General features: G+C 43.2%; 1 protein-coding gene across 3 annotated transcripts in view; it reads right to left on the bottom strand.

Moving 5' to 3' along the window:
• Nucleotides 1-6,975, bottom strand: part of Usp18 (ubiquitin specific peptidase 18) — a 39,934-nt gene extending 32,959 nt beyond the window's left edge. Inside the window, exon 1 of one of the 3 annotated variants that reach the window (XM_017801677.2) lies at nucleotides 6,824-6,975. The gene's annotated coding sequence lies outside the window, so the exon portion shown is untranslated. The remainder of the gene's footprint in view (nucleotides 1-6,823) is intronic. The other 2 variants (XM_017801679.2, XM_008847077.3) reach the window with 2 other exon arrangements.
• Between the last annotated feature and the right edge of the window lie 684 nt (nucleotides 6,976-7,659).

Below are 7,659 nucleotides of genomic sequence, written 5' to 3'. Positions count from 1 at the left end.
CCTTTGATGGGACAGGATCTTTGTAAAGTGAGAGAGGCTTTGGCAAATCTAAGTGATTCTGACCAGCATAACAGAACACTCTATAAGAGATATAAAAAAGACCAGACAGAGGAAATGGTCCACTTGGGTTACTTGAAGACAAATGTGGCAAGACTTATGTCAAGCCCAAATCCCCAGAGAAACACTTGATAGAAAACCAAATTCGGTACGAGCAGTTCTGGAAGGTTTTAAAACCAGAACAGTTTACAAAGGACATTCGAAGAATAACAACTGTACAAGGGGTGGTTAAGAATCCCCAAGGATTAAGTAAGATGCATTTCTCTTCTGATAAAGGCTATACTAGGGGTGGAAGCAGGTTTTCCCACCAAGTTCTCCCCCAACAACCTGGTGTGGTCAATGGGAAGAGGACAGATATGGCTAGAGTCAGGAGGCAGACCCAGAGCCTGCCTGACTCAGGGAACCCACAAGTGCAGTGGGGACAGGAGAAGCCCTCTAACACCTGTATCAAGAATAAAAGAATACAAAGAGATTCCATGTAAAATCCCCCAAGTGCAAAATGACTCCAAAGGGATAACTAAAAATGGTAAAGAGCTAACCAAAGTAATGCCTCATACCCATGCTATGGTACCTAACAAGGATCTATGGAGAAAACAGTAAATACGAATAGACAAAACCTTTCCATGCTGTGTGAGACCTTGTCTATGATTGATTTAATATATGTTAACATTCCTTCAAGTGTTTAACAGATGTAAAACCCATTTGAAAGATACCTGAAGAAAACAAAGGCCAGCTATCGCTGTAAGATTCTTGGGAGTTTTATGTAGGCTGGGTAAGATGAGGACAGAGACTCCCAAAACTACACAACTGTTAAGAAAATCTACAGTACCAGGAGTGGGTTGCCCCCCATGAGCTGTTGGTCAGAGAGAGATCCTTGAGGTCCTCCAATTCACCAAGGCTATTGCCACTAATGTCGGTTGTACACTAGAAAGGTCAGTAAGGCCATGGTGCTGAGGACACTGCATGTTGTGAGCACAGGAGAAGAAGAAGAGATGAACTGAGACTAAGCCAAAAAAGTCCATGCCACTGGATGGATGACGTTCATATTGATGCAGATGGTTGGGGAAGAAAGGATCCCCTATAATTCTACTCAATGATGGACTCCGTGTGCTGAACACTATGGACATGCCAAGCAATACCTGCAAGTGCAATAATGGCTTGACCAACGCATGTACAACTGACAAATTTCTAATTGGATAAGGCCCGCTCCTAGGGGTGAAACACACATCTGGTGCTGTGGACCAGGCCAACGCTTTGAATCGAGACAGGCTACCAGCCCTAGTGGCGAAGCCATCATGAGTATACTGTTTAATGAATGTAGTACACCTACTGGGATATCTTCTAGGCATTTGTATTTACATTCATGTTTGTTTAAATGTGTCTACGTCCTTCCATTTGTCTTTATAGTAAAAGAAACACCACTGAGATAGATCAATGGCCAAGGCCTAAAGATGACTAATGGGGCGACCTAAGAAGCCACTATCTCACCATGATACAAGAGAGATCACCCTACATCTAACACCCCCTCCAAGACTCAGGGACTTTAGCGGAAGATGGACAGGAAGATTGTAGAGTAGAGGAAAGGGGTGGCGTGTCTCCCTACTGGCTAGTTCCTCCAAGGGGCAGGGCCTGACGCAGAGCATGGACTACAAAGGGGCTGCTGGGAGCCATCTTGGGACAGAAGCGGGCAGCCATGGGTAGTGTGTGTGGTGTGGAGAACGTGCAGCCAGCCGCTCAGCAGCTGAAGGACAGAATGGACTGACTCTTGTGGACCTGGGGCGATCGATGGCCCTGGAGGCGTGAGCGAATGCTAGTGGTGACTATGGGCGTGACACGGTCTGATAAGGTGGGCTCTAAGTTGCGGTGTGGGGCTAGGCACTGGGTACTCATTCCTTTGTAAGTTAATAAACTCACATAAAATATTATATTTGTCCGATCACACAGGAGACTCAGAGGGAATTCGGGCCACACAGGGGTAGAGGGTGGTATCTTGAGACACAGAGAACAGTATGAGTGATATGCAAAAGATCAGTGTTTGGTGAAAGAGGATGTGGGTAAATGTGTACAAAGTACTGTAAGAAGATTTGCATAAATAAATCAAAACTCAGGGCTGTAGAGATGGCTCCTCAGTTCAGAGTACTAGCTGCTCTTGCAGGGAACCCAGGTTCAGTTCCCAGCATCCACATGGTGGCTAACAGCCCTCTGTAACTCCAGTTCCGGGGCTCTGACACCCTCTTCTAGCCTCCACATCTGGATGCACTTAAATACATGCATGCAAAACACTCATAGGCATAAAAGAAAAATAAATCAACCAAAAAAACTAAAAACAAAACTCAAAATGGAAGAAAATAAAAATTTTTCAGAATTTTAATTCCTGGTAAACTAACAGTCTCAGAAACCCAAATCAAGAACAAAATAAGATACCGTTTTACACTATCCATTTGGGAATGACTAGAAATTCTGATAGAATATGATCATTATACACTATAAACATGTACTCAAATGTCATACTGCCCTCTATTATAAATATGTAGTTTGGGTTATGTTTGTTTGTCTTAATTTTTATTTATTTTTATTTTATGTGTATGAATATTTTGTCTGCATGAATGTAAGTGCACCCATGTTCTCCAAAGCCCACAAAGGCCAGAAGAGGGCATCAGATCCCCTGGAACTAGAATTACAGGAAGCCATTAACTGCCATGTGGGTGCTGGGAATCAAACCTGGGTCCTCTGAAAGGGCAGCCAGTGCTCTTAACTGCTGAGTCATCTCTCTAACCCCTGTTTGTTTTTTGAGGCAAGATCTTACTATATAGCACACACTGGTATCCAACTCAATCCTCCTGCCTCAGCCTCCTGAGTATAGAAATGACAGGCATGTGCCACCACATTGTACAAAGGTAAACTTGTACAATTCCTACATATCAATTAAAAATTTAAATACATATTTTTTAAAAACGGTTGAGTCAAGTATTGGGGAGGACATTAATAAATAGGATTTTTCCCTTTTTCCTGTTTGAATTTTTTTAATTTGCATGTGCATATGCATAGCACACATGTGGAGGTCAGAGGACAACTTTGTGGAGTCAGTTTTCTCTGGAGATTGAACTCAGGTCACCAGGTTTGTGCAGCAAATGCCTTTAACTAAACCATCTCACCAGTCCTAAATGGGATTTTTATATACTAATGGGAGAGATGTATAAAATGGTCTACGGTCCAGGAGCCTGGGAAAATAATTTGGTATCATCTTATAAAGTCAGATTCAACCCCAAAATTTCAAGAAAAAAATTCTTTTTTTTTTTCTTTCCCTTATTGTTTTCTTTGGTTGTCTTTTTCTTGGGTGGCTGGTTGGTTGGCTGGTTGGTTGGTTGGTTGGTTGGTTGGTTGGTTGGTTGGTAGGTAGGTAGGTTGGTTAGTGTGTTTGCAGTGCTGAATATTAAACCTAGGCCCTCACATGCTAATCAAACACTCTACACTGAGCTACACTAAATGCTTAGAGAAATCCCCAAATGTGCCCTTAGAGACCTATGCAGCAATGTTCGTAGCAGCACTGTTTGTATTGTACAAAACAGACACTGATCATTCATCAATGATCGTGAACAGACTTCAGCATGTCACAACAGGCTGACTCTTAAAAACATAATGTTGGCTCAAAATGCAAATCCCAGGGCAGAGGTGACAGCTCAGTCAGTAAAGTGCTTGCTTAGCAAGCATGAGGTATTGAGTTCAGTTCCCAGAACCCATGTAAAAAGCCAGGCATGCACATTTGTCATCTCAGCACTGGGGAGGTGGAGCTCACTGGCCAGCCAGTCTATCCAGGCCAATAAGAGCTGTCTTAAAAAAACAAAGTAGACTGTTCCTGAGGTTGATCTCCCTCTGGCCTCCATGCACATGAACACCCCTACATACACAGACACACACCAAAAAACCCCAGCAAATTTCAGAAAACAATATACAATTTCTTAATATAGATTCAAAATTAAGGTCAATGGAACATTGTATTATTTATACATTAATACATGTGTGTGGAAAAATTTCCTAAATAGAAAATGAAAATCAAGTATAGGTAATTGTTCTGATGGGAGGCAGGGATGTGAAGCTGGTGTAGGGCAGATTGTTGCTTGGAAGTGTGGTTTGGTAGAGGAGAGGCTGCATAGTGTTTATTATTAATCCTTTATTTAATTAACTGGAACTTAGAGTTAAGGTTAATGGACTAAGGAAGCAGACATGGTCTAGCCTAGGCCTGAGGGACACCGCCCTCACACTGTGCAGAGTACATGCTCAGCTCAGGCAGGGAAGGCAGGTCAGCCAGTGGAGGGCAAGTTTACAGAGCTTTGTCTGAGTGATAGGGAGTCTTTAAAAGTTCAGGCTGGAGGCTGGAGAAATGGCTCAGTGGATAAGAGCACTGGCTGCTCTTGCAGAGGACCCAGATTCAATTTCCAGCACCCACATGGGAGCTAACTACAGCCCTTAACTCCAGTTCCAGGGGATCTGACACCCTCTTCTGACCTCTACAGGCATTGTACAACAAAGGTGCACTTATATACATGCAGGCAATACACTCATCATACACATAAAAAAAGAAAGATAGCCTTTAATCCCAGCACTCAGGAGGCAGAGACTGGCAGATCCTCTGTGAGTTCGAGGCCAGCCTGGTCTACAGAGTGAGTTCCAGGCAGCTGGAGCTACAGGGAGACCCTGTCTCAAAAAGACCAAAAAAAAGAAAGATAATAAATAAAATTTTAAGAAAACATTGGCCCCAAAGCACTAACCTAGCTCCACCCTTTCTGAAATTTTTATCCTTCAAATGAAGAAAGAAGGGTGTTGGAAATAACCACCATGCGCTAGCTACTGAAGTAACCAGAGTCTTAGGGGATCTTCAAAGAAAAAGCAAGAGTGCCAAGGACACAATATGGGATTCTCCGGGTGGTGGGTCCCTAGTTCTTCACACATGTTGAGTGAGAGAAGTGGGTCCCAACTTTAAATGCCTTGAGTGGAACACAGCATTATCAGTAATATAATTTAAGCACAGTCAAAAAGGTATGTAGTCCAGGCTTGCCTCGAACTTTTATATGTGAGGGTTTTTTGAGATAGGGTCTCACCAAGCTGGCCTCAGATTCTCAACAAACCAGCCTCAGCCTCTCCAGTGCTAGGATTACAGATGTGAGCCACCACACCCAAATCCCTGATCCTCCTGTCTCATCCACAGGGCTAAGATTATTAAAGGCATGCACCACCACACTGGGCTTTGACCTCCTTCTTAATGGTCTGCTCACATTTCACATTTCATGAGAAATATGAATATGCTAGACAAGGTTAGAGCATTCCAGATGAACTCAAAATAACAGGGCACCTGAGAAATATTCTAGCCCACGCAGGATGATAAGAACTAATGCTTACTTTAGCTGCACTCCCCTTAAACATTTTCTCAGCCTTAAAATATTACTATGCCCATTTGAGACCGGCCACAGCCTACTCAGATGATACACTCTATTACAGGACAATGTGATGTCCTCCCTTTGTAAACCCAATATTGCATAAAAGTGGTAAAACTGCAGGATGTGGTGGCTACATGCCTTCAGTCCCAGCACTTAGGAGGCAGAGACCAGCCTGGTCTACATAGTGAGTTCCATGCTCTCTGGGGCTATAGTTAGACCCTCGAAAGAAAGAAAATAAAATGAAAGAAAGAGGAGGGTGAGAGGAAGGGAGGGTGAGAGGGAGGGTGAGAGGGAGGGAGGGAGGGAAGCAAGTCGAAAGCATGAAGCAGTTTTCCATAGTAAAAAAGAAAAAGAAAAAAAACTTTTAAGTTCCCTGCTAGTACTTGGTGAGTCAGGGGGTGTATACCCCCATGTCCAAGTCAGTTTCTGTTCAACTTGCTCTTAGGAGCACAGGGACGTAACTACACAACCGAGCACAGCCCTGAAACAAAACTTCATGGGAAACATTCTAAAACTTTTTTTAAAAGTACTTATTCTGTGTTCTGAAATGATTTCAATGTATAAACTACCTCAGTGCTGTTAAATCTGAAATTAAATCCTTTGCTTTAGTTTTTAAATACCACAAACACAGATTTCCAGTTTATGACTGGAAATTAAAACTGGAGTTTTAATGTCTTTCATCATCATTAAGATGAAGGGAGGAGGCAGAGAAAATGGATCAAGACTAAAACACTCTGATTTATGAGGTCAGACAAAACCCTTTCCAGTTTCTCAGTATACACACCCAGATTCCACCTTCAGGAATTTTTCACAAGTGTATTTGTGGATTTCCACAAGTGCATATATAAAAAGGTATTCATTACTATATCATTTATACCAACAAAAATTGGACATAACCAAAATGTCCATGAGTTGTTAAAATAAAAACGTACTTCCTATATGATACATCAGTTAGAAAGCGTATCATGTCCTGGCATGGAAAGGTGTCGTTAATATACTAAATGCAAAAAGCAAACTACAGAACAATTTTAAAGATACACATAAAATTTTTCTGATAAAGTGTGCATGATACCTAGTGAAAGATTAAGACAAACTCTGCATTTTTAATTTCTAATAAGTTAGAAGCACTTTTGTGATTTCTTTTTAAATTAAACATAAATCGTGCTAAAAGTCCAAATAAATATATCTGCTTGGAGGGGGGGTTCATTGATCCATTATATTCACTCCAATTAAATACAGACTGTTATTTGCGGAGCCCAAGTAAATCCTTTAATTATCCAGAGACTTATGAGCAGAGAGCTCTGCTTTTCCAAAGTTAATCGCAAACTTGCCTCAAACACCTCGCGTCAAGCCTCCAAATCCAAATCCGAGCGGGATCGGCGACCAGCTCAGGCAGAGGACACCGCAGAGCCGAGCGGAGCGCGCGGAGAGCGAGTGGGCGCTGCAGCCTCCTAGCCCAGCAGCACCTACTATGCCCTGGGCAGCTCAAGCTACCCGGCTCAGTCGGCGGAGCCGGCTCCGGCCACGCCCCTTCCCGCCTGGCCACGCCCCCGGCCCCGCCTGGCCAGGTCCCAGTCGCCACGCTTTCGTTTTCCCCAGGAACCCAAAGGAAAGTGAAACTCAAGCTGGAGAGAGAAGCGCACCAGCCTCCCTCCGCCTGCAGCATCCCTGCGTCATCCCAAGGCCTGGACTCGGCGCCAGCTACCTGACACACGTTTCTTTTAATCTAAATTTTAGGTTTCTACCGCTCAGATGCGTCTTGCAACCGTTTGGCATTTCGTAATAAAAATGCCATCGGTTATTTTCTTTCTTTCTGTGCTATACTTTCTTAAGTCAGTGAACGTTGAGAAACCGTTCTGCACAGCCGGGAGCGCCGAGGAGAAAAGAAGCCGCGCTAACATCTGCTAGGTTGTTATTGCCTGGCTCACCGTTAAGCTCTGGGCCTAATTTTTATCTATACAACAATCTCTGGCGGCTCTACTTTTAATCCCAATTTTATAAGGTAAGATATTAAATTCCAAAGAGGTTGTGCTCAACTCAAGGTGACAGTTGTTAGTGGTGAAGCCAGATTCTAAAGGGCCTCTAACCAATTCCACCTCTTCTTGGAAAATAATAGACCATTGTAACCAGCTGGGCACGAAGATGTTGACCAGATGAAGTGAACAGG

The sequence above is a fragment of the Nannospalax galili genome, unplaced genomic scaffold (assembly GCF_000622305.1).
Source record: "Nannospalax galili isolate Female #2095 unplaced genomic scaffold, S.galili_v1.0 scaffold1711, whole genome shotgun sequence".
Classification (NCBI taxonomy): Eukaryota; Metazoa; Chordata; class Mammalia; order Rodentia; family Spalacidae; genus Nannospalax; species Nannospalax galili.
The sequence above is the reverse complement of the archived record's forward strand: the minus strand, read 5'-3'. Positions and strand labels throughout refer to the sequence as shown.